At 37.8% G+C, this 26676-nt stretch overlaps 1 protein-coding gene across 31 annotated transcripts in view; it reads right to left on the reverse strand.

Moving 5' to 3' along the window:
• The window catches only part of BMPR1B (bone morphogenetic protein receptor type 1B), a 500524-nt gene that overhangs the window by 261680 nt on the left and 212168 nt on the right, over nucleotides 1-26676 (reverse strand). The window contains exons 1-2 of one of the 31 annotated variants that reach the window (XM_084970845.1): nucleotides 19230-19313; nucleotides 16826-16864 (exon numbers count right to left, since the gene is read on the reverse strand). The gene's annotated coding sequence lies outside the window, so the exon portion shown is untranslated. 31 annotated transcript variants of the gene reach the window in all.

The raw sequence follows: 26676 nt of genomic DNA on the forward strand, positions 1-26676 counted from the left end.
GACTGAAGTAGAAGATAAAAATCTGGAATTGGTGACATACAGATGGTGTGGAGAGCCTTGAGAAAGAGTGACAGCATTACAGATAATGGTATAGAAAAAGAAAAGTTCATGTGAATGAAACCTTGAGGCCTCACCATTTAAAGGTTTGGATAAGCAATGAGATCCTGCTGTATAGCACAGGGAACTCTATCTAGTCACTTGTGATGGAACATGATGGAGGATAATGAGAAAAACTGTGTGTGTGTATACATGGATGAATGGGTCACTTTGCTGTACAGCAGAAATCCACAGAACATTGTAAATCAACTATAATAGAAAAAATAAAAATCTTAAGAAATAAAATAAAGGTTTAGGATGAGAGACAAGACCAAGACACTGAGAACAGTATGATAACTAGGAGAGAAGAGCATCACAGAAAACACGAGGTAGGAAAGTTTTAAGCAAGAGGTTGAAATAATGCTTGTTGAATAAATTAACAAAAAAAAAGCCAAATTCAAATATAGTGGATAGAAAATGAGACATATACACTAATACGATAAATTCGTACAAAATTTCTGTAATTCCAATGTAATATCAAAACTTCTGATTCAGTCTGGAAAGCAGAGTTATGAAAAATATCTTCTCATCTCCTATTCCAGGTTAACAGGTGAAATTCCATTTCCCGTAGCTATTTAGAATGGACCCTCCCTGAAGACTTTTTCCCTTGTAAAGATCTCAGACCTGGAGTTCCCATCGTGGCTCAGTGGTCAACGAATCTGATTAGGAACCATGAGGTTGCGGGTTTGATCCTTGGCCTCGCTCAGTGGGTTAGGGATCTGGCATTGCCATGAGCTGTGGGGTAGGTTGCAGATGCGGCTCGGATCTGGTGTTGCTGTGGCGTAGGCTGGCAGCTAAAGCTCCAATTAGACCCCTAGCCTGGGAACCTCCATATGCCATGGGTGCGGCCTAGCAAAAGACAAAAAAAAAAAAAGAAAGAAAGAAAAGAAAAAGATTCTAGACCTGCACATTTCCATTAATTCTACCACTAGAAAGCAAAAGGAATGTCATTCAGCAAACATTTAAGGTCAACTGCTATGCTTTAGCACTGGAGAAGCAAAGATTTCCCGGGCTAGTATGTAAGTCACTGCCCCTTTCCTGAGTGAATTCTCAGACTAATGGGGGGGGTGGGTAATACATACACACAACTAAGCCGTAATAAGTAATGAGAACATTTTTGTATAGTATGATACACAGATGATAGCAATATACTAAGGATTCTAGAGACATACAGAGTTGGCCTTTAATTCTAACTAGAGGTTCCCAAGAAGGTGTCAATGAAACAAGATGGCACTGCCTGAATTATGTCTTAATAGCAAGTCACATAAAGAGGGATTGGAGATTAGAAGAGTTTGAAAGAGAAAGATTGAGCATACGGACATGCAATTACCTTGTTTGTGGCCTGAGTGTTGAAACCTCAATGTCCCTGCCACATCACAGGCACTCCTGCAGGGGTGGCTGAATGAATAATTTTGTTTCCTGTTAATTTAGCATGATTTTCTTCACCTGTCATAGGCAAGGCCCTTCTGGGTCAGAAACAAACAACCAAAAAAAAAAAAAAAAAAAAAAGGCTTCCTCTAATTTAAAAGAGGAGTATTACCAATGACACATTTTCAGGGTTCATGATATAGCCGATGTCTCCTCACCATGAAAAGTGGGGGGGGGGGAGGAGTTCTCATCATGGCACAGTGGTTAACGAATCCAACTAGGAACCATGAGGTTGTGGGTTCAGTCCCTGGCTTTGCTCAGTGGGTTAAGGATCCAGCGTTGCCGTGAGCTGCGGTGTAGGTCGCAGACATAGCTTGGATCCTGAGTTGCTGTGGCTATGGTGTAGGCCAGTGGCTACAGCTCCAATTCAACCCCTAGCCTGGGAACCTCCATATGCCGTGGGAGCGGCCCTAGAAAAGGCAAAAAGACAAAAAAAAAAAAGTGTGTCACGAAATACTAAAAGACTTTTCCAGAATGCACATGCCCACTTACTGCCTCCAAAATTCTAAAGCAGTACACCTGGAATAGAGCACACTTTCAGCAGGCATGTGCATTTTAAAAAACCTGCCTGCGTGACTGGTTCCATTACATCTCTCAGAGTTACTGATCTGAAGCTGAGTGCTGTGGCATAATCATTATACTGATTGGTACTTTTGACAGCAGGTGAAATGTTCTTCCTACCTGGACGTGAGTGGAAAAATCCTGGTGGAGACTGTAACCCAAAAGCTGCTCTGCAAAACCCATAATTGACCAAATGAAAATATAAAAGATCTTGTTTTTGTTAAAGAAATGATGTGAGCTATCTCCTACAAGTTAAAAAATAAAAAGATACATGATTGTTCAAGTGTTTCATTCACCATTTAATAGATCAGGCCAGAGAGCTGTAAAAAGAAAGGATGTATCTTTCTTAAATAAGCAGCCATGAACACTAACGTTGAATCTTGAAACATTTTTGCTTTTGGCTACTGCCCCACAAGTATGAATATTTTATGTGATTTTTTTCCCATATAAAATTCAAATAAATGTCTGGTCAGAAATGTATTGGTATTTGCACGGGGCTTTTTGACATAAAAGTAACAAATAAAAAGGGGGGGGTTTCCGTTTTACTTGGTCTCCAGAGGCATTTTCAAGGGACTGACCCATTTGGGTTCCCAAATCAACTCAACAACTCAAAACTGATTGTTTTACCCCAATACCTAGAGAAAGAAAATATCATTCGGCAGAGTTACCCAGCTTTAGCAGCCAGGAAAAAGTGGAGTCACTGGAGATAATGTGAATTACATCCAAACACTATTCAGAAGAGAAAAATCTTGGCTGAGTAGAAACTGTTTCCTTGACAAGAATAAACTTTAACTGCGAAACACTTTTTTAAAATCACAAAAATTACTTTGTTAATTTTATTATCCATTCCGTGTTCCTTTGTAGCTTAATATTTTCCCAGAGGGAAATAAATTTTGATTCGTAACAACAACAAAAAAGAATGAACAGTGAAGAAAAAAAAAAAAAGATGAATCCTACTATTTAAATCATAAAGCATATCAGTTTCCTTAATAAACATAAGAAATCCAAGTTTTCCATGAAAACAGAAAAGAAAATGCAAAGAAAATCAGAGAGAGAAAGACACATACTGTCCTGCCCTCCACATGCCTAGCTATGACAAATTTAGCTTCAAGGTGAGCTGGGACAGCCAGTGCTAAGTAGGCATTCTATACAGGGAGCCCTCAGCATCACAGCTGAGAGGAATGCATGGGAATACAAAACTTGTAACATGATCAAGCCAACTACCTTCTGGATACATATGTAATGGAATTAAAGGGGGAAAACTGAAGGAAGGCTATGTAAATTGATGATCTGCTTAGTCAAAAGAGGTCTGGTTTTCATAAATCAAAGTGGACAGAAAATATACATGAGTTCATTTCCACTGATTAACCTGTATAAACAATATCTGTAGTTACTAAGAGTTGTTTCTGGACTATAAACTGATCCTAAGAGCTATATATTTCAAACTGTTAACTGTTTGGCATTAGAAATTAGTTGCCTTCACTGCAGAAGCAATACTAAATGGTAATAAAATCTATACATTGAAGTATGATTAAAATGTGGAAATTTCAAAGCACTCCAATGAAAAATGAAATCTAATTTGCTTTTTAATGATAAAAATGAGAAAATTCATTTAAATTAACTCATGCCACTGGATCAGTTGAGAAATTTATCACACTAACGATCATTACCACCCTAAAGAAAAAATGTCCCCATCTTTGGACAATTTCGTAAAAGAATTCACAAACAGTTCACAAGTTAAGTGAAAGCATCTATTTTAAAATAATTTACAAAACAATCCTCATGGTACCTGCTAAAAATAGGGATTATTTGAGGATGCCAAGATCTTTGAAGCTCAGAGTTACTCAAAATAGGACTCAAAATTTAAGGTAGACTATTTCTCATAAAATACTGCTTTCATTTCCCTGCAGCATTTGAAATATACACACAGAATTTCGAGAGGTAATGAGGAAAAACAAATAATAGCAGAAGATAACCCAACCCTGCTTTTCTTGATATTTGCCATGTTGTAAAATAAAAAAGTGAGTAGGTTCAAATCCAACCTTTTTCATGTTTTAGTTTCATGATCTTAAAACCTCGGAGAACTTGCCCCCCCCCCCCCATGCTTGCTACCAGAGAAAATAAGGTTCTACATTATTATTACATCTTTCATTTCAGAAGCAAAATGATATTTTACCACTGGCCATATTTTATCATCTTTGAGGTCTCCTACTAGTAATTCACAAATCACTTGGTATAGAATGAATTGAAACCAGCAAAGGCAGTTACTGCAAAGCCAATGTACCAAATATTTATTGATTAACTGAAAGAATTAGCAATTTGAGCTAATTTGATGTTCTGAATCCCCACTCACTACCATATTAATCCATTGGTTACCACTTCTTTGGATGTTAGATTAAAATTAACACTAAATCTAACTGAAGTGGTAAACTGTTTGAAAAGTACTAGTACATCAAAATCACTATGGTAGGCATGATTATAGAATTGCACACCTGTAAGTCCCACGGCCAAATATACACTGAAATACTGCATCAACTAGAAGGTATTTCGAAGCAAGTCCGGATGTCAGACTGTGATCTAAGGAGATGAAGTATGACACTTTTTTCCTTCTCCATTATGGTTTAATACAGGATATTGAATATACTTCACTGCGCTACTCAGTAAGAAGGACCTTGTTGTTTACCGATATTATACACAGCAGTTAGTATGTGCCAATACCAAACTCCTAACTTATCCCTCTCCCCTCCCTTTCCCCTTTGCTAACCATGAGTCTGCTTCTGTTTCATAAATAAGTTCCTTTGTGTGCTATTTTAGATTCTACATCTGATATCTATGTATTTGCCTTTCTCTTTCTGACTGACTTCACCTAGCTTCATAATCTCTAGGTCCGTCCATACGATACTATATTTAAAGTATAAAGAAACAAATAAATGTAAATTATTACTCTATAGAATACACACCTGACATTTTTTTCCTTTTTTACAGCCACACCTGCAACAGATGGAAGTTCCGAGCTAGGTGTCAAACAGGAGCTGCACCTGAGGCCTATGCCACAGCCACGGCACCCCTGGATCCTTAACCCACTGAGCAAGGTCAGGATGGAAGCCGCAACCGCACAAACTCAAGGTCAGGTCCTCAACCTACTGAGCCGCAACAGGAACTCCTCCTCTGACATCTTTTAATTCCCCTATTATTACGATTGCATATTTTTTAAGACATAAATGGCAGGCTACTGCCTGTTAAAAGTTAACGAAATAAAAGATAAGTGTTTAATTATTTATTCCCTTGCCAAATGTATTTGTTTTCTAGTTTGCTGCTGTAACAAATACCACATACCGGGTGGCTTCAACAACAGAAAGTTATTTTCTCACAATTCTAGAGCCCTGAAGTCCAAGATCAAAGTGTTGATACAGCTGATTTCTCCTAAAGCCTCTCTCCCTGGCTTCCTAGTAGCCGACTCCTCTCTGTATCTTCATATAATCTTCCTTCTGTATCTTATGTGTCCTAATCTCTTCTTCTTATAAGGACATCAGCCACACTGGATTAAGGACCACCTTTGAATGAGGTATTTTAAAGAGCTTATCTCCAAATATAGTCACATCCTGTGATTTGTGATTAGAGAACTTGAACATGTGGATTTGCTTTATAAAGATCCTAAATGAATTGTGTTAAAGCTATTGACCCTCAGGTACATTTTAAATGATGCATTTTCACAAAAAAAATACAACTTTAAAACAATAGAATTTTTATGGAGATACAGCAATTTTCAGAAAAACTTTTGAGAGTGTATAGTGCTAAGATCATATGAAATATGATAATAGAAGAGCAACAAGAAAAGCAAACACAGGAGTTCCCGTCGTGGCGCAGTGGTTAACGAATCCGACTAGGAACCATGAGGTTGCGGGTTCGGTCCCTGCCCTTGCTCAGTGGGTTAACGATCCGGCGTTGCCATGAGCTGTGGTGTAGGTTGCAGACGCGGCTCAGATCCCGAGTTGCTGTGGCTCTGGCGTAGGCCGGTGGCTACAGCTCCGATTAGACCCCTAGCCTGGGAACCTCCATATGCCGAGGGAGTGGCCCAAAGAAATAGCAAAAAGACAAAAAAAAAGAAAAGCAAACACAGAAACTGGAAAACCATTACACAATGTAAAGATACGGGTACGCATGCATTCATTCGATAATATCTAATGGCCACTGTGAAGTTAGCAGAAAATGAGATATAAAAAGAAATGTAAGGGTGGGAGTAACCAGTTTCTCATCTTTTAAAAAAAGGTAGATCATGAGTTTGTCCAAAGGCAGAAAACTTTGTCCTGGCAGTAAGTTCTCAGACGAAAGTAAGGAATGGATTAAGACAGAGGCATCTCCTAATGTCTTTTATCATTTACTTCCCTTAGCATGTAATATGTGCTGGCCATGCCACATGCATAAGCTAGCAGGCTATGAGAAAGCAGTCACCGCTGGAGATTCATTCTTTATCCTTTGGTTCCTTCATTCAACAAACATTACTGAGCCCTACTAGGGTCAGGCATTAACTACTGTAGATGCTGGTGAGCCCTAGAGACCAAAAACACCAAAATCCTAGCCCTCTTGGCGCTTCTGCTCTAGTGAATATACAGGAGAACGCAGAGACTGAATACACAAGGACAAGGAAGCCAAGCATCGCCCACTACCCTTTCACGCCGACCATCCTTTCACGGAAATGAAGGCGAGATCAGCAGCTGAGGCTGTTGAGATGTAAACAGCTTCCCTTTTCTTCAACATTTTAAGTTGTAAGTGAGCGCATTCCCAGAGTAATTTCCACAAATATATTAAACTACAACTTGAAGATGTAAAAATTCTATGCATTTTAAAGATAGGACAGAAGGTATTTTAAATTTAGTATTTTGGACAAAAGAAAAGTTCAGAAAATAGTATCATGCCCATGTGCTTAGAAGCCGCATTTACCAAACAGTAACATGTTTCACTTTTGTGCTTCACCAACTTTTTTGTCAGAAATAGAATGGTACATAATAGCTGAAATATCATCACCATCCCTCTCACTCTCCTCCTCTACAAAGTCGACCAAACCTCAGAATAGTATTTGCCATTCAGGTTGTTTATTTTAATAAACAGGAATGCCTAGACATTACTGTTACTATTGTATTTTGTGGATCAAAGTTTTACATAAATAGCACTAAACTATATGAATTCTTTGTGGTTTGTTTTCTTTTTCCTGTTATTTTTGATATATTCCATTGGTACTGGTAGGTCTAACACATTCACTCCAATACCTAGAGTATTTAAAGCATAAATAAACCTCAGGTTGTTCCTCAGTGGAGAGAGAGTCCGGTTGTTTCCTTTAAACACACGTGTGCACGCGCGCACACACACACACACGCTCTGCAAAAAGTGAAGAGAGTAACGGAAAAAAAGTCAAAGCATTTCGAGTTACCCTCTTCATCATTCCACTGTTAAAATAAAGCCAAGTGGAGCAGAGATCAGATCTCTATATCTGCAGAATCAAGAGAGAGAAATACAGATATGTGTGTGTGTGTGTGTGTATACATATGAATGGTGTAATAAACACCCAGTGCAAGCGTTCTTGTGCTCATAGGACACACAGACAAGGAAGTGCTGCGTCAGAGGACACACGTATCTTTAAATTCACCAAGATTTGACAAACTGCCTTCCAAAGTGATGGCAAATAATTCCTCTCTTGCTATATTCAGGTGACAGTTGGGGATACCAATTTTTTTTTTTTTTTTTGGCCCATCTGATGGGTATAAAGTGGTATTTCATTGTTTTAATTTCTATTTCCTAAATTAAAGACAACATTTTGATTGACTAAATTCACAATTTTAGGAGAGTAAATAGCTAGTCAGGAATACAAGGAAAAAAAATCTCTCAGCTACGTTAAATACAGTTAACTGCTTAAGATCAGTACGCATCTATTTCTAGCCTATCCATCTATCAGAAACAGTAACTGCCATACAGGTGTCTCCACCCCTCCCAAGGTCTGAACACAAAGGTCTAGTGGTACATTAGATTTCTTCCCCACTAATGAGGGAGACCTAGACAGAGTTTATTACAAGATTTAGACATTACATGGCAGAATATAAATATTCATAACACAGTGCTTACTTAGCCTTACATGTGACGCACTCTGCTATTTTCTATTTTATTGCATCTCAATTTATTTACTAGTTGAGACCCATTAAATTGATATCATGACCCCATTAATGCGTCACAGCACTCCATCTGAAAAACACTGAATCTTTTCTATGCTCAACATGCCTAGAGAGACAAGACTATAGTTGCTGAGTTTCAACACATAGTGAGCTGGGGCTCCCTACCTGCCACACAGAGATACTGACAGCAAAACCTGCCTCACTGGGCATTTGCCCAAAGAGTTCCAGGCTTTCAGCCTGTGTTACAAGATCTCATTCTACTTCTCTTATGGACGAGCACTGGACAGGATCATAGACGGTCCAACACTCTTGAGACATATTTTTAAGAGCTATTTTAACTATTCTGGGGTTTTGCTGTTCTTTTTTGTTTTACATGATAAACTTTCAGATTCCAGAGATATGGACCAGAAGCATATTTTGAATATGTCTAGAAGCACACTTTATTTTCTAAACTAAACTTTAGCATTCCAAGATTTGCCACGGCAAAAGGCAAAATTGTTTCCATGCTCCTGGAAAACAAACAACCTATTGATATCCTTACCACTCAGGTAATACAGACAGGTTATCTGCTATTGCCTCAAATAATATAGACATGTGCATTCTTAAATAATCAGCTCTAGAATGCGTAGTTTATTTTAAATTACTTTTTTTTGGCTCACTGTTCTCAAAACTCTACCTTTGTTTTTAAATACACTTCCATTGTTTTCAGCTGGTCCTGAGCAATGAATCTATCTAAATGTTTGCATATACACAGGAAAACTCAAGTTGTACCTTTGTGATTTGCATTAAAAAGACGGGACCTAACTTTCTCTTAACATGTAAAATATTCTTAAAACTGACTAGTGCTATGCTGACTACACTTTGCTCGCTATTTTATCTTTTCATTTCACAGATGCAATATAAAAATACACCATCTAGCCAACTGATGTCTCAAGTTCAAGTTATATACAAAGCCAGTACTGAAGCAGATTTGGGCACTTCGTGCATTACAGGGTGGTGTCTTTCTAAAAAAGTGTGCATGCACTCAGCATGGAATGTTATGATTGGATAAGTTACAGGTTTCAAAATTAAAAAAAAAAATAAAAAACACAACCACACTGTTTTTACTCCAATCTTGTTTATGCAAAGGTTCTGAAGATTAAAACTGGCAGGTTATGTCTAACCCTTGGCCTTTTCTCCCACTTTCATACTAGGAGTCTAGAAGTGACTACCTGCTATTTTCTGGAACTGCACAGCAGTAATCTGAATAACAAGCTCTGTATCTAGCATAAATTGTCACAAATATATACCTTGTCAATGATATCTCAATTTTAAAAATTTTAAACAACTGTAACAAACTATAACCGTACTACGTGTGGCTGAAGAGGGAAATTTAGTTGCTATCAGGTACCTAGAGGGAGGAAAATGCCCAATTTAATTCAAATAGAAACATTCCTTGTTCAACAAGAAAACTGTATTATCTTTCTTTACACTGACTCTAATTTTCCCAGAAATTTTTCATGAATTTAAATGAGAAAGTTCCTACTTCTAATGGAAAGTTCATTAAACACCAATTATAAATACCAACTCTTCTTTTGTAATGTCTTCAGAAATATACCACAGTTAATGGTAAGTCACCTAAGACTCAGAAGAGAGAAAACTTGGAGCTCTTCACATCTTTATGTTCACACTCATACTTTATGTTCAGCCATAACATTTCCCAATAGTATCAGTTAATTTGCTCTAAATATGTAAAATGTTTTAAAAAATCCAAATCATTATGCAAATCATCTTACTCATCTTAGTAATCAATTACTGTAGGGGCCAGAATGGTGGCTCCCAAAGACATCAGGTCCCATTACCCAGAACCTGTAACTATTACCTCATATGATAGATCTTAGTAGGTGCTGTTAAGGATGCTGCGACGCGGAGATGATCCCGGATTATCCAGGTGGACCCTAACTGCCATCATACCTGTCCTTAAAAGATAAAGAGTGAGGGCAATCTCACACACAGAAAAAGAGGCAGTGTGACCACAGGCAAGGAGTGCCAGCAGCCCCCAGAGCCTGGAAGAGACAAGGAATGGTTTCTTCCCCACTGAAACTTTGATTCAGCTTCAGTGAAACTGGTTTTGGACTTCTGTCCTCAAGAACTGTGAGAAATGAATCCATCAGGAACCATGAGGTTGTGGGTTTGATCCCTGGCCTTGCTCAGTGGGTTAAGGACCCGGCATTGCCATGAGCTGTGGTGTAGGTCGCAGATGTGGCACAGATCTGGTGTTGCAGTAGCTCTGGCATAGGCTCTGATTAGATCCCTAGCCTGGGAACCTCCATATGCTGTGGGTGCAGCCCTAAAAAGAGAAACAAACAAACAAACAAAAAAAAGAACTGTGAGAGAATAAATGTATGTTGTCTTCAAACTACTAAGATGAGGTATTTTACTGCACTAGTCCTCGTAACTAATACAACGATAATTTTTATTAGCTCAAGGTAGTATATTGAATTTTCAGATGAACAGATTCAGGCATGAGGGGTCCGCAATCACTTGGGAGGATGAGAAATGCTGGGGGGAGTCTGGGAATGTTTTAGAAAGAACTAGGACTAGAAAAATGAAGAGTGTTTTAAAGTGTGAAAAGTAAAGAAAATGCTGAGTCCAAGGAGAAAACTTAACTACACTTAAAATCTTCCAGAAAATAATTTCTCAGTAATTTTCAGATCATTACTTTTCTCACTTGATTCAGTAATTCCACTGCTAAAATCCAGTATTAAGAAAACATGCCAAAATCAGCAATTCCCATCGTGGCTCAGCAGGTAAAGAACCCGACACAGTGTCCATGAGGATGCAGGTACAATCTTTGGCCTTGCTAAGGAGCATTGCCATGAGCTGTGGTGTAGGTCACAGATGTGGCTTGGATCTGGCATTGCTGTGGCTGTGGTATATAGGCAAGCAGCTACAGCTCCCATTCAACGCCTAACCCAGGAACTTCATATGCCACAAGTATGACCCTAAAAAAAGGGGAAAAAAAAGAAAAACATGCCAAAATCAGATCAGATTTTATGGATTAAGATGTCTCTGGAGCACCTATCTTTAATATCAAAAACTAGAAACAATCTAATCATTCAAGTATAAAACAAGATTTAAGAAAGTCACAGTAGGAGTTCGCGTCATGGCGCAGTGGTTAACGAATCCAACTAGGAACCATGAGGTTGCGGGTTCGATCCCTGGCCTTGCTCAGTGGGTTAAGGATCCGGCGTTGCCGTGAGCTGTGGTGTAGGTTGCAGATGTGGCTTGGATCCCACGTTGCTGTGGCTCTGGCGTAGGCCGGCAGCTACAGCTCTGATTCAACCCCTAGCCTGGGAACCTCCATATGTCGTGAGAGCGGCCCTAGAAAAGGCAAAAAGACAAAAAAAAAAAAAAAAAGCAAGCAAGCCACAGTATACTTCCTTGGATAAACATCTTAGACATCCATCAAAAAACATAGTATTACATGAAACAGCAACATACAAAAAGGCTACATATACTATTGGTTTTAATTCTTACTTTAAATGCATAGACAAAAGACAAGAAAGAAATCATAGGGTTACAGCTGACTTTTTCCTTCTTTCACATTTTTAAAGTTTCACTAAAAATACACCAGATACCTTGAGGGCAGGAGGTACTGAAAAAGTAGTTGGCAGATAACAAATGTTCCAGTTTTTTGTGTGATTAGAAGACGTACAAATAATGTCTTGCCAGACAAAACTCCCAAATGCCTTCAAATGTATTGCATCCTCTACGAGGACTTTGAATCTCTGTGAGTCGTGCAGGATTAGGTATTACTATCATTTATTTCCACTGGGAGCGTAAGTCTTGGAGTCCATTCCAGCTCATCCAACATAAGCAGGGGGAACTGGGACAAATGCCACCACGTCCTGTCATTTCAGCCTAGGGGTTGATTCCCCCTCTAGGATGGTGGAGCAACAGCAAAGCCAGACTTAGCCATAGGGAGGAGGCAACTCTTATCAGAAAGCTTTAGAAAAACAAGGCTGAGGCCCCATACCTATTCTGACCAGCTGATATTTAAGTATGGAAATCCTATCATGTAAATATCTCAGGTTTCCTTATAACCCTTTCAGATTCATGAGTAAGCCAGGAGGTATAAATAAATCAGCATTTTATAAATATTGCCTACTATATATAAATACAAGAGATACCCCATCTTTCAAAGCAGTAACATCTCTTCATTTCATTTTTTTTTTTTTTTGAGTCAGGATACAGTTTATTCTTTGGTTCAAGCTTCTCCATACAAACAGGGTCTTAGTTTTGTACTTGAGCATTTTATGATATATTCTAATATTCTGCAAGCCAATAACTTTCAGCAAATATTTCCTTTAACTCTACTTACTAAATGAAAAAAAAAAATAACTCCTGCAAAACTCTGAGGACTTAATGCAACCCAAAACATGCAACAAAAAGTATTACAACTAGTTATGTTTTTTCAAAATGTTTACAATCCCCATTTATACTGTAGAATCAACTTACAGGCATTTTATATTTATAAAAATACTCTATAGAACTTTATTATTATTTTTATCATTTTTAGTAGATTTGAACCTTGGTAAGTTCCTAACATTAGAATATAATGAAATCAATGATATCCATAATTAATTGCTATAAAAAGAGCATGTTCAAATTAGAGATAATTTTCAACTTTCAGATTTACATATAGCAAACTCAGAGCATCAGACAATAATCACCTAAGACCACATATCAAATGCTAATTTAAAAAACTCCACTCTCATACTCTTTTCTTTCTGTACAGAACAGAGGTTTTCATCAAGCCCAAATTTAACTGCCAAAAATACTGTACTCATGGTCTAGGTAGACAAGCACAGATACATCACGAATTTGAGAAGTTACATCAGTTTCAACAACAATGAGGATAAACATTTTTTGAACATCTAAACAAAGATATTATTCACCTTTATCCATTGAGTATTAGAGAAGGTACATATATGCATTTTTATAAATATAAATGTAGTCCCCAAAGAGCTTTTAACCAAGACTATATCATTAAATGAAAACCGAATTTTTAGAAGTAGAAAATTTTTATTGCTATCCTTGATAAAAAGAACACTAGTAACATCCAAAAAGGCACACTACTAACTGTGGTCACACAAAACACTGAAATATCTATTTAAGTCAGCAATAGACTTCAACCCAAAGGCCAATGAGAAGCTCTTTTGAGAAACCCTACAGTTCAGCACAGGTTGATTCCCTCTTTTTGCAATGATTGGTATGTTGGGTCACCTCCCAGCATTAAATAAAGTATACAAGTCAATCACTATTTTAGAATGCTCAGATGCTGATTTCTAATAACTGGATACAAAAGAACAACTTGTTTAGGAAATTTTCTCTTTTATTTAAAAAATGCAGTGCTATATAGAGCATATTTTTGATACCCTTCAAAGAGACAAAGGTCACACACATCATAAACACCAGTGCATTTCTTAGTGATTACTTTGAAGTGCCATATGTTCAAATTTAACCAATGGATTATATGCATAAGCCTATACGCTGCCTCTAGGAGCCTGAAATCAAGATAATTTTCCTTGCTCCAGCTGCCTGATGGAGCAACTCTTGGAAGAACTGGATTATATAATTTAACATCAAAGCTGAAGCACAGCAGGCTGAGTCTTCCTGATGAACTGAATTTTAGAATTAACAGATATGTGCCTAAAATATCCCTGTTGTTTTTTTTTTTTTAACAGACAAAACACCCCAATTTTCTCCTAGATTATAAATCAAAGAAAAATTGAAGACAGCTACATAAACAGTCCACTGGCTGCATCTGTTGTATATGACACAATGATCTCTAATGTAGAGTGTTTAGCCTCTTCACCTCTTTGCTGCCATCTTTGAATAAACATGTCTTGAAGCACCATTAATCTAAGCACTGAGGGATATTTTTCTTTCAAGAGCAAACACATTTTCAACTTTGGACCAGCCATACAACTGTAAAACCAAAAGAAAAGAGCATTTTGTGATACATGTTTACCTTAACACTTGGACATGACACTATCAAGTCTCTCCAATGAGAAGTTACATTAAAGAACGTAAGACATCAATAGTAACTCTTTTATCTTGTAATATTCTTCTCCATCATGGTACTTGCAGAATAACTGTTCTTGCCTCATCCTCAGAGAAGCAAGAAGACATCAGCTTCATATTGGATTTAATCTGATTTTAAAAAGTCAATAATGATCAAAGGACTATTTATACAACCATTTTAAGAAGTACATTAAAATGTGAAAGAAAAAGAACTAGCAGCCTCCCTCAGTCTTTAGTGCCTAAGATCAGCAATGAGAAAGAAATATGGAGTTTCCCTTCCTCAAATAATAATTCCAAAATAGCCCAAAGTCAAATTCCTCCCTATATGAAAAACAATCAAGAGAAATGTCAAGGAAAATGCACATCCTTCTTCATAAGTATCTTTTGAACCATTCTTGTGAAGGCAATAAGCCACATAAACTATTCTCAAAAGAAAAATCCTGAAAGAGCCCATCTTTTAAATTTAAAAAGGGGAAAGACATGAACTAAAAAGCAGTTATGACAATACTGGCCTGACACTAAGTGGAAACTTCTACATCGGGGCTCCTGTCTTTCTCTCTCTCTCTCTCCTCTTGCTTCTCTCCCCTCTTCCCTTCCTACCACCCTCCTCCCTCCCTTTCCCTCTTCTTTCTCTCTCCCTTTTTTCTAAGACCATACAAGCTAAATTTTGTGAGGAGGAAAAATAGGTGGGAAAAAAAGGTATAAATGCTTACTATTCAAGACAAGCTGGTCTGTGCCAATACATTGGAGAAAAGTTGATCCATGTGAAAATATAACCCCTGAAATGTTGCCAAGGTCACAGAGACCCAGGGTGATCTCTGACACACAATGGGTACCATTGGTGCATTTGCAAAGAGAACTTGGTAGTGGGTTATTTTTACATTATGCATCTCACTGCAAGCAAGCCGGGAAAAGAAAACGCAGGTCGGTTGTGTTTTCACAGTATTTCATTTCACTATTCTTCTTGTGGGGTTACTAAAATATTAGCAGTGCCCAGCTTATGAGATACATGTGATCCCTTTCAAGGTGGGAGTTAGCAGCACTGTTTTTAAGGGAAATATGAGAGCCACATTACAATTTCCAAATTCAATTTCAATAACTACATTAACATGACAAGGTTCTCAAGAATTGCCAAAGACAACACCGCCGGACTGTTTATCTTGAGTAACACGTTTCACTGGAGGACTCAGTCCTGCTCCTCAGCCCACTTGATGTTGTTACCCATTTCTGACTGTGCCACACGGCGCTAGCTTCTCTGCACCATGCTCACTTTTCTGCAGATTAATACCTTCCATGGACCTTTTGCCTCCACTGGTGGTTCTCAGATGGCCATGCTACATGAATGGAAACACACCAAGACATTTTGCCTGAGGTCAAGTGAGACCCCAGCAAGAGCACAGCAAGGAAACCCAGTTCCAGAGCACTGAATAGAGAACATTTCTTTCAGAGAAGGCCAATTTCAATTTCTGCTTATGGGAGAAACACTCGGCTGCTCTGGATTAGCTTGGAACTTAAAACGTGTTTTCCAAATTTGTGAAATTAGAAAGAAAAAAGAAAAGACGAGTCACGTTTTCTCTAAGAACACATGGATGTATTTCTTCTCGAGAAGCCCACACACAACGCGGTGAAGAGTCCACTTCGCACAAATTTACTATTCAAATATTTAAAAGGCATTACGGTGAAGCCTCATTAACAAGGACTGAAATGGCCCATTACTATAGACAGAGAGGGCCTGTCCTGGAATCGACTATAAACACGAAAGTGCAGGACCGAGAGCCAAAGCAGAATGTTGAGTTTGCAGGTTTCCTCGTTAAGACGGTGAAAATGTTTTTTCAGTTTGGGGACATTATGACTCATTGTTTCTCATTTTTAATCTTTTCAAGTCTTAAATTATAAAGAAGGATAATAATATAATAGTATTTATTATAGGGGAATATTTTTAAATGTGTCACATGGTTGTATTTTTCTTTTGCTAAAATTAGCAACACTATATCAAGAAAAAATACTCTTCTACTTATTAGTAACAGTTACAATTGATTGGCCTCTATATATTCTTTGTACCAGTAATCTTCAATAAAACCTTGTAAAACTGACATTCCCACTTTACAGATAAAAAAAACTGAGGCTCAGCATGTACAATTATTCACATTGAACTTCAGTGCTCATTTCCTTAAGCAATAATGCACTCATCCCATTGACAAAATATACAAATCCTGATGTAGGAGCTACTTAATAATTTTTAAAAGACACTCAACAATCTATCTCTAATAATTCACCTATTCAAAAGCTGACAGATAAATGCAATCTGAGAAAAGAGTCGGGGCTATTTCTTCCTCCCCTACTAAACAGATCCTTGCAGATTTTTTTAAGGTCTGGTGAGGTATCATATCTTCTCGAGAAAGTTTCCTTACATGATTATTACTTACATACTAAGTTATAGAGTTTATTTAATGATTAATCATGTCTAAAAGTTATCTGCTTTTTGTCCTCACATCCAAGTACAGTACCTGATACATGTTCAATTAATCACTGTGTTCACCAAATGCCTGTTAAGAGAACACATGTGCAAAACAAACAACTCAGCTATGAGATCAGATAAAGTCTCATATAAATATGAATACAAGTCAAACCTTGTAAAAGCTTCCTAAACTTTAACACGTGTATGCATCATGTGGACATCTTACTAAAATGCAGACTCAGATTCAGTAGGTCTGGAGTGGGACCTGAGATTCTTATGCATTTCCAGGAATCTCTCTCAAGTGATGACACTGCTCCTGGTTTTGAGACCACCCTTTGGGGAGCAAAGACTGAAACTACTGAGATAACACATACCAGACTTGGTGAATGGTTTGGAAAGCCCTATGTTCCTCTCGAATGTTAACCCCTATTTAGACCTGGCACCCAATCTCAAGTTATTAAACTTAGGAACTAAGAAGACTAATATGTTTATGTGTACTTCTCTTGACGAGTCACAGCTTTTTTGAAAAGGACAATTCTTAATGTTTGTATTTTCACCTTCAAGAGGCAGGACAGTACTGTACGTGTAGGAGGCACTCGTTTTAATATTAAATATGAAAATAAATACGCAAGGTGAAGAGCTATCATTGATTTATCTCACTGTCAGTGTTTGACATAGTGCCTCAAAACATAGGAGAACCTCAGTAAATCAATTATGAATGAATGAATGAATCAACAAGCAAAGAAACCATTCCTTCTCCGTGTATCATCAGGTTTTTATCACCCTGATCAGTGCCAGTTTCCGGCACCTGACAAAAATTCAAACTGATCTGATAAGCCCTAGTTACTAATGAATTTGCAATACTATAAGAATCATACAAATGATCTCTTTACTGTTTTGAATGCTACATTTTTCCCCCAAAGGCTAAAAACACTTTCATTCCAGTATTTTCTTGTTGCTATGCCAGAATTAAAACATGTGGCCACTACTGTTTTGTTTTAGGTTCAGGATTACTGCCACTTCAAAAACCACAAGTACCGAAAAGATTAGTGTTCACCGTATGATGGAAGCCACTCCAGTCATCTCATTTCTCTTTTGCCACTTAGTAAGCATCAGGACCTTCGCTTTATATACACACAAAAATTACTTAACTAGCTAAACATGAAATTTACATTTATTTCCTAAACATACCTTGTTAACCAGCTTTTGTTATCAGAAGGGAAGAGAATTATCTATAGAAAAAGTTTCTCCTAAGAGAGGATGTGCCCATTTCATTGAATCAAGTTTTATAGGTTTAATCTCTGTATATTTTAATAAATTGAGATATATGTTGTACGGACTATGGGAAAGTGCCAAAAAATGTTTAAGTTTTTAATGTGCCAAACAGGTATTAAGCACCTACTACACATGATGTACATATTAGGGTGCTGTGAAGACTAAAGATAAATATCCCAACAATTATGATTTTTAAAGTAAAATTTAAAATAAGGTTTTAAGGATATATATACTTAACTTTAAAAGATTCCATATTTGTTTTTTCCTTTCAACATTTTTGCTATGGGACTGGATTGTGTCCCCTCCAAAATTTGCACGTTGAAGCCCTACCCCTCAATATGCAGGTATTTAGAGGCAGGGCCTTTGGGAAGTAATTAGGTTTAGATGACGTCATGGAGCAGGTGCAGAGAGATGTCTTATGGTACCATTCATGCTCTTATAAGAAGAGACACCAGTGAGCTCACCCGCTCTCTTTCAATCTCCACTTCTGCCCTGCTTCCCTAACCCTCAAGTGAGGATACAATGAAAAACTATCCACCTACAAGCCAAGAAGACAGCTCTAATCAGAGCCACAATGCTGGTACCCGTATCTCAGACTTCCAGCCTCCGGAATTACGAGAAAATTAACCTCTGTTGTTTAAGCCACCAACTCTGTGCTATTTTGTTATGGCAGTTTGAGTTAACACAATACTTTTCTGGTTGCCTTTTGCACCTTAAGAATTATTCTAGGTCATGACTATGTAATTTAAAATGCTATGAATATATTTTTATGAGATAGTAAGAGTGTTAGAAGTGGAGTTGGACTAAATATTCATTCTTCAATTGCCAATTATTTGTAAATATGAGAGAAAGAGAGAGAGGGAGGGAAAACTCTACATGTATTTTAACAAGTAACTCAGAAATATGCTTTGGGTAAGGGGTTACCTCATTAGCAATAAGCGCAGACATGCAGACATTCCCCCACACAAAACCTCTTTCAGCAGCATCAGAAAGAGAATGCTTTTTGCATGTGTCACCTCTCAGGTTCAAGCCTCTAGCACGCTTCTTGTTATATGCAATTAGCTCCATGCCAAGATTTAGTACATTTCATAATAAATCCCTTGACCACATTAACTGCAGGCTTGGCAAAGATGGAAAGGCTCTATTCACGAAGGCAGAAAACAAGCCACAGGACTTACCCCACAGCAAAACTCCCTTGCTGGATGCCAACACACTACAAATTTCAACAGCCTGCCATGTCCTCCCTTCATCCCTCCTCCTCTATTTGGGGTGGAGGAGGGGGCAGAAAAATGCAACCTGCCACGTGACTGTAACTGAGCTGTATATAAGAGTGAAAAAGGCTACAGACGAATTTGGTTTATTTCTTCCTCCTTCTCCTCCTCCTAAATCTTGTTACTAGCTTGTTCCCTTGACGAACCCTCCAAACCCACCCACCCGGCGAAAACCTAAACCTCAAATCACTTCGTAGATGAGATCCAGAGTTTACCTTAGTTTAAACAGTAACCATCTGTTGCTTACAGGAAGACTGTGGCTCCTTCTCAGGTTTCCAGCTTGGGAACTGGGGGCTGTGCTACATCATGGTGACTCTGTACGGGGAAGCTCACGACAGGACAGAAGCGTCAGGGGAAAAAAACAACTGAAAGAGGCTTAGGACGAATAAGCACTTCCTCTGTTCACATCAGAATAAAGAGTAAAATCTTTTGTTTTTCTCAATGCCCCCTTTTTGTACGGAAAGAACCATAACTTTAGCACCTCAGAGTAGAACACGCATGATCTTCGGAGTTGCAGAAACCTAAATTTTAATCCTAATTTGTTTGTGAGCCCGTTTCTTTACCTGGGAAATAGATGATACAGCGGTGACTTAGGGCTTAGACGTTGCTGGCTCAGAAACTGGCTTTCGTGGACAAAGTATTTAAAAAATTCCAAGTGTGACATATTATTATCGAAAAAATATATTAACCACAAGCAAAGTAAGATAAAAATATAGGAAGGATGGAGTTCTCACTGTGACACAACGGGATGGGAGGCAGCTCGACAGCACCAGGACAGGTTCAATCCCAGGCCCTGCACAGAGAGTTAAAGGAGTCTGCGTTGCCACAGCTTCGGTGTAGGTCGCTCAGCTGTGGCTGGGATCTGATCCCTGGCTGGAGAACTTCCAGATGCTATGGGGCAGCCAAAACAACAACAACAACAACACTGTGTGTATGTGGAGCAGGGGGAGAGGTGGAGGCAAGGGATAAAAAAATCTATTAAAACTCCACTCAGCTGGCTCTTGGTTAACACGTTGGGAACATCACCACTGTACTAGTGACAATAAAAATTCACTGGGGGGAGGTCTCTCTTGGATTCCACTCAAGAGACTTTTGGTACTGACATACTAAGAGGACTTCATTATAAATTTCTTTCTCATTCTTGGAGGCTCTAGTATACACTCACAACTAAAAAAAATAAGGCTCCTGAATTCTCCAGTTTTCAACTACCCCTATTTCCATTTAGCATTTTGTACTATACAATTCAGACTATCTTAATACTCGTGAAAACTTGGGTTTGCTCTAAGCAACAAGAGAGTCTGTGGTTTCCTTAGTAATGTCAGTAATAGCTTTACTAACAATAAAATGCAGTGGAATAATTCAATCTCATGTAAATAACCTCCTAACAACACATATAAAGTTGGCCCAGGCCCAGAAATTGTGGTTCACAAATCACTTCACTTTGGGTCTAAGCACAAATCTATTGTTCCAATTTCCTCAGTCTTGACCCCAGCTTTATTACTTCCCAATGTCAGACCAAGTGAGTACTTAATTCTACTATGTTTTAGTTTCCTTATCTGTAACCTGATTCATGATAGAACCTACCTCATATAACTGTGACGAAACTAAATAACATTTAATTATACAGTGCTTAGAACAGTTGGCCCATATAAACTGCTCTGTGGCATCATGAAGTGTTGCTTTTATTGATGCTTTTATGATGGTAAACAAACATACAGTCACAACTATTTGCATTTGCCCAACAGTCTAAATTTTCCTGCCCCTGTGCCTTTAGTAAGAGAACTTTACCCACCACGGGCTTCTTCCCCATTTTTGCCAGTCAAACCAACTGTCTGAAACCCAGCTCAGAAGCCCCCATCTCCAAGAAGACCTTCCTCAGTCTGCCAAATTGTAATTTATCTTCTCTGGGTACCACCATCACACTGTGTGAAAGAACAGCAGATACATAAAATATTTTTAACTGTATACATACAGAAGGTGCAAACGAAAGAGGAAGAAGGAAATACAGAGGCTAAGGTGGAATGGGAAATGGGAGAGAGAGAAAGAGCATGAATACAGACCAAAGTATAAAAAGTGCTTACTTGGGTGACCATTAGTGAAAATATTTATTTTCTCCTTTTTGTATTTTGTACTTTCTAAATGGTCTAAAATAAACAAGTCTAATTCAGGTCACTTTAAAAGTAACAATTATATTTTACAAATAAAACAAGACAACCAGCCATCTCACTGCTATCTCAAAATAAGTAAAAGAAATCCCAGAGCAGACAGCCTCTCAAAAGAGGTCTGTTCACCTGAAAAACCTCATCTATGAAGTGAGTCTCAATCTCTTATTTTTAAATTGTCATCAACTAATAAAATGACAGCAAGTCCCTGTAAAGTACCGAAATGAGATGACCATTAATCGGGTTTTAATTATACTGAAAACATACTGTGTGCAGTTTATGAGACAAGCATTGTATTATTCAAGCCACAAGGCATAGAAGGAAAACAGCAGAGGGTTTGGAGGGCTTCCTTCTCCACATGCAGCAAAACTATCGAAATATTAAATTAGATGCTGAGCAGTTTCCATAGTGCTTGATCAATTCTGCCGCTCTTCTAATGGTCAGAATCACCCATTTCCACTGCGATCTTCTCCAAGGTAAGGCAGTGTTTTTCATCTCTGAACACTCAGTATTTTGCAGGGAGCGGGAAAAACAAAGTTGGTTGACAGAAGCACAAGTACTGGTAAATTACAATCTTTACTCAATTCTGACGGGGTTTTTTTTAAGCCCACTGTCACTTTGACATCAGTAAAGATGCACGCCCCCACCATTCCACAAACTTGGCGCCTTCGCTCCTGGTCTTCTCTCTGTAAACTCATTATTTCTACTTCCTTCAAAGTTCCTAATGTGTTTCGCTTTTGTTAGGAAATTCTACTTTTAATGCATAGTGATCAGAGAATGCTATTTGACCTATTTCTACTTCGGAAGTGTTTTCTTTGTGATAAAATGTGATCAATTTTTGTGACTGTACAATAGGCGCTAAGAAGAATGTACACAATCTCTGCCACCTGCGTGTAGAGTTTATCTCTATAAGCCCCACTCTGATTACATTTTCTTTTCTTTCTTTACTGATATTTTGTCCACTGAATCTGACCTATGTTGAGTGTCATGTATAATAGGTGTTGAGAGTCACCTATTATTTAGTGGGTGGCTCTGTCTTTTTGGCATCTCCTGTAGTTTTTGTTTAAGGTTGTGCTGGATTATTATATTGTAACCTCATTTTGGATCATGGTTTTCTGCATTAAAAGTGTCCTTCTCTGTGATTAAAATTAGAGGGTTGCATTCTATGTCAATATCAAAACCTCTGCTTTCTTTCTAGTGCTTTTACTTGATCTACTTAAGCCTGCCCCTTTATTTTTGGCCTTTTTGAATCACCTCACTTTAGATGTGTCTGTAATAAAATAGGCTATTAGCTGGGGTTGGGGGGGGTGCCAAAATGAGTATCTTCTTCTTTTAACTTGTCAGTCAGGGAGTTCCCGTCGTGGCTCAGTGTTAATGAACCCAACTAGTAACCATGAGGTGGTGGGTTCAATCCCTGGCCTTGCTCAGTGGGTAAAGGATCCGGCATTGCTGTGAGCTGTGGTGTAGGTCACAGACACAGCTCAGATCCTACGCTGCTGTGACTGTGGTGTAGGCTGGCAGCTACAGCTCCAGTTAGACGCCTAGCCTGGAAACCTCCATGTGCCGCGGGTGCGGCCCTAAAAGGACAAAAGACAAAACAACAACAACAAAAAAAAAACAACTAGTGAGCCAGCCCCATTTATATTTACTGTTGTGGCTGATACATGTGTTTACAATTATATCACTCTTGTGTAATTACGTATAATTTATTACATTTGCTATTTGTTATTTTAAAATACTTGGGGATAATATTTAGAAACTATACATTTGCTGTTTGTTATTTTAAAATATTTGGGGATAATATTTAAGAACTATATTCCTGTTTCATTCACTTATAATAATAACAATGATTAAAAAAAAGTTCCATTGTTGTCCGTCTTTCTTTCAATGTTGGTTTTGAAAAGTCTTACGCTAGTCTAATTATTTTCCGTATATGAGTTGTTCTCTTTGCCTATAAGCCTTGAGGATTATATCATTATCTCTGAAAGAGGCTAAATCTCAGAGTACACTTTCAGGGTTAATTCTCCCTTGTAAGTACTTTCAATGTGTAGAGGTTCAGGAATTTTTCTATCTCTGAAAAGTTTTTTTGGATTATAGTTTTACGTATTACTCCTGCATAAGGGTGGCCAGCAGGCACATGAAAAAATGCTCAGTGTTATTAATTATTAGAGAAATGCAAATCAAAACTACAATGAGGTAGCACCTCATACCAGTTAGAATGGCCATCATTAATAAGTCTACAAACAGCAAACGCTGCAGAGGATTTGGAGAAAAGGGTACCCTCCTACAATGTTGGTGGGAATGTAAATTGGTACGACCACTATGAAAAACAGTATGGAGATACTTCAGAAAACTAAGTATACAACCACCATATGATCTAGCAATCCCACTCCTGGGCATCTATCTGGACAAAACTTTCATTCAAAAAGATACATGCACCCCTATGTTCACTGTAGCACTACTTGCAATAGCTAAGATATGAAAGCAACCTAAATGTCCACTGACAGATGAATGAATTGAGAAGATGTAAAACATGTATACAATTGAAAACTATGCAGCCATAAAAAAGGACGAAATAATGCCATTTGCAAAAACATGGATGCAACTAGAGATTCTTAAGTGAAGTAAGTCAGAAAGAGAAAGAAAAATACCATAAGATATCACTTACACATCAAATCTCAAACATGGCACAAAGGAATCTATCTCTATTTATAGAACAGAAACAGACTCACAGATATGGAGAACAGACTTGTGGCTGACAAGGGGGAGGGGGAAGGGAGTGGAATGGACAAGGAGTTTGGGGTTGGTAGATGCAAGCTATTACATTTAGAATGGATAAGCACTGAGGTCCTACTGTACAGCACAGGCAACTATATCTAATCTCTTGGGATAGAACATGATGGAAGAGAGTAGGAGAAAAAGAATGTATCTATATAACTGGGTCACTGAGCTGTACAGCAGAAACTGGCACAGCACTGTAAGTCAACTGTATTTTAATAAAAAAGAAAAGAAGAAACACTAAAGAGTGCTTGTGCCTATAAATTGAGTCATTGTAAATTTATTTCACATCATTTGGAGAGAAGATTTGAGGGAAGTTACTTAATGCACTACCTTCCATTGTCTCCAGCTACCTGGAAGGGCTATGCTTATTTATTAAAATGTTTCCCTTTTTTTTTTTTTTTTTTTTGAAAAGAGTGTGTATCCAACAATTCTGTAGTGCAGTTTACAACACAGAGCCATTATAACAAATGTATCTGTGTGGCTCCACTCTCCTATGTACCTACTGGTTTGGGTCCTGCTTGGTTGATTAATAACAAAGAGCATTACATTCAAATCTCCTACTGAAAGGATCCACTTGTCAAATTCTACTTGTAATTCAGGTAATTTTACCTTATTCAAAAAAACTTAAGCCATGCTTTTAGACAGACCCAAGAATTGCTGTATCTTTCAGGATATTATACTTTTCCATCTTAAAGTGTTATTTCTTCTCACATTATCTCTCTCCCAGGTTATTTTATTATTTGGCCAATATTTCACATTTTTAAACCACTGTAAGTCATATTTTAGACTTGGTACATGTAACCAACATATAGTTGGACTTTTTTCAATGTCATGAGATAATCTGTGAACTAAAAAGTTCAGTACATTTATGTTTATTGTGATTGCTAGTATATTTGGACTTATTTCTATCATCTTATTTTATCCACTTTTAGTAAGCTTCCTTCTGAAAGTTTTGGTCCAAGTATATCCTTCCACTGAGAACACCACGCTTCCAAGGTTGGGTCACCAAGGCTGTCAGATTTAGAGTTCTCTTTTTATTTTCCTGGATTGTTTTCTAATTAGCCTCTGAAGGTTTTTCTTAGTATCCTGCCAGCTTAGCAATGCATTTAAAAATTATATTTAACATAACACTGTGCTTTTTATACATTTTTAAAATCCAGAAAGGGTTTTTCCACATATTTACTCTGCCATAATGTCAAAAATGGAAGTAAAGTGGGTTTTTTCCCTATATAAATTTAACATTTCCTTCAAAAACTAGAAGACAGACATTTTGGCAAACTATCTTTTGTATTAGCTTCTTCTCTGACAATGTGTTGGCTCTAATGGTTCCAGTGAAAAAACAAAGACATGATGTGGTTCCTTCTTACAGTTTTTAAAAACAAATTAGAATAGAAAAAAGCTCAAACGCTATTACTCTATGTAAATTCTTGGAAATAGGCAGGTACATTTATCAGATACTTCTAAACATCAATAATGATTTTCTAAATAAAGATGTAACATTTCCAATGTGTTTTTTATTAGTCTTTTTTTCAGTAACTGGATGGAAAAAGCACGACTATCTATATCTATCAGCAGCTGCTACAAAAATTAACTACCCTAAAACTCAGCAGCTCTAAACATTAATCACTGCTTATGGGTCAGCTAGAGGGTTCATATCTCAACTGGGCTCACTCAATATAGTAAGATAAGGCTCTGCTAAGCTCCACTGGGCTCTCTCATATGTTTCAGAGTCAGCTGGCTGGTGGATAGTCTAGAATGGCTGGTTTCCAGTACAGCAACTTAGCTGTCCATCAACTTCACTGCTCTTCTTCCACCAGGCTATGCTGTCTTTGTTCTCATGTCAGTGGCAGGGTTTCAAAAGGAACAGAAGCAAGCAAGGGCTGTTGAGGTTTATGGCTGAAAGTGGCCTGCTTTTACTTCCACCATAATCTACTGGCTAAACCAAATCATCAAGCCAGCAGATTCAAGAGGTGGGAAAAAGAGTCTATTTCTTAACAGGAAGAACTGCAGGGTTATATTGGAGACAATAGAGATACAAGAAAAGAACTAGGGCCATTTTTGTATTTGCTAAGTCACTATCTGCAAATATGAAATGTAAGTTTGCAGCTGATATTTCATAAGATGTTATCTTCTTAGTGCCTAGAAATTCTTTACTACCTACATAAGATTATGTAAAATTTCTGATAGTGGACCCTGCAGTGTTCACAACTTTTACCTAAATTGGGGAGATCCTCCATTTAACTAACCTCAGGTCAGATTTTCATATGAGGCTAGAAGATCAATCTTAGTTAAGATTCTACCCTAAGGACAAGGAAAATCTATTCAAGTCTTTTTTTTTTTTTTTTTTTTTTTGCTTTTTAGGGTCGTACCCACAGCATATGGAGGTTCCCAGCCTAGGGGTTTAATCGGAG

Source organism: Sus scrofa, chromosome 8 (assembly GCF_054392235.1).
Source record: "Sus scrofa isolate SSC_HxYL_T2T_F1_AM1 chromosome 8, Sscrofa_HxYL_maternal_Yorkshire_Landrace_v2.0, whole genome shotgun sequence".
Lineage (NCBI taxonomy): Eukaryota > Metazoa > Chordata > Mammalia > Artiodactyla > Suidae > Sus > Sus scrofa.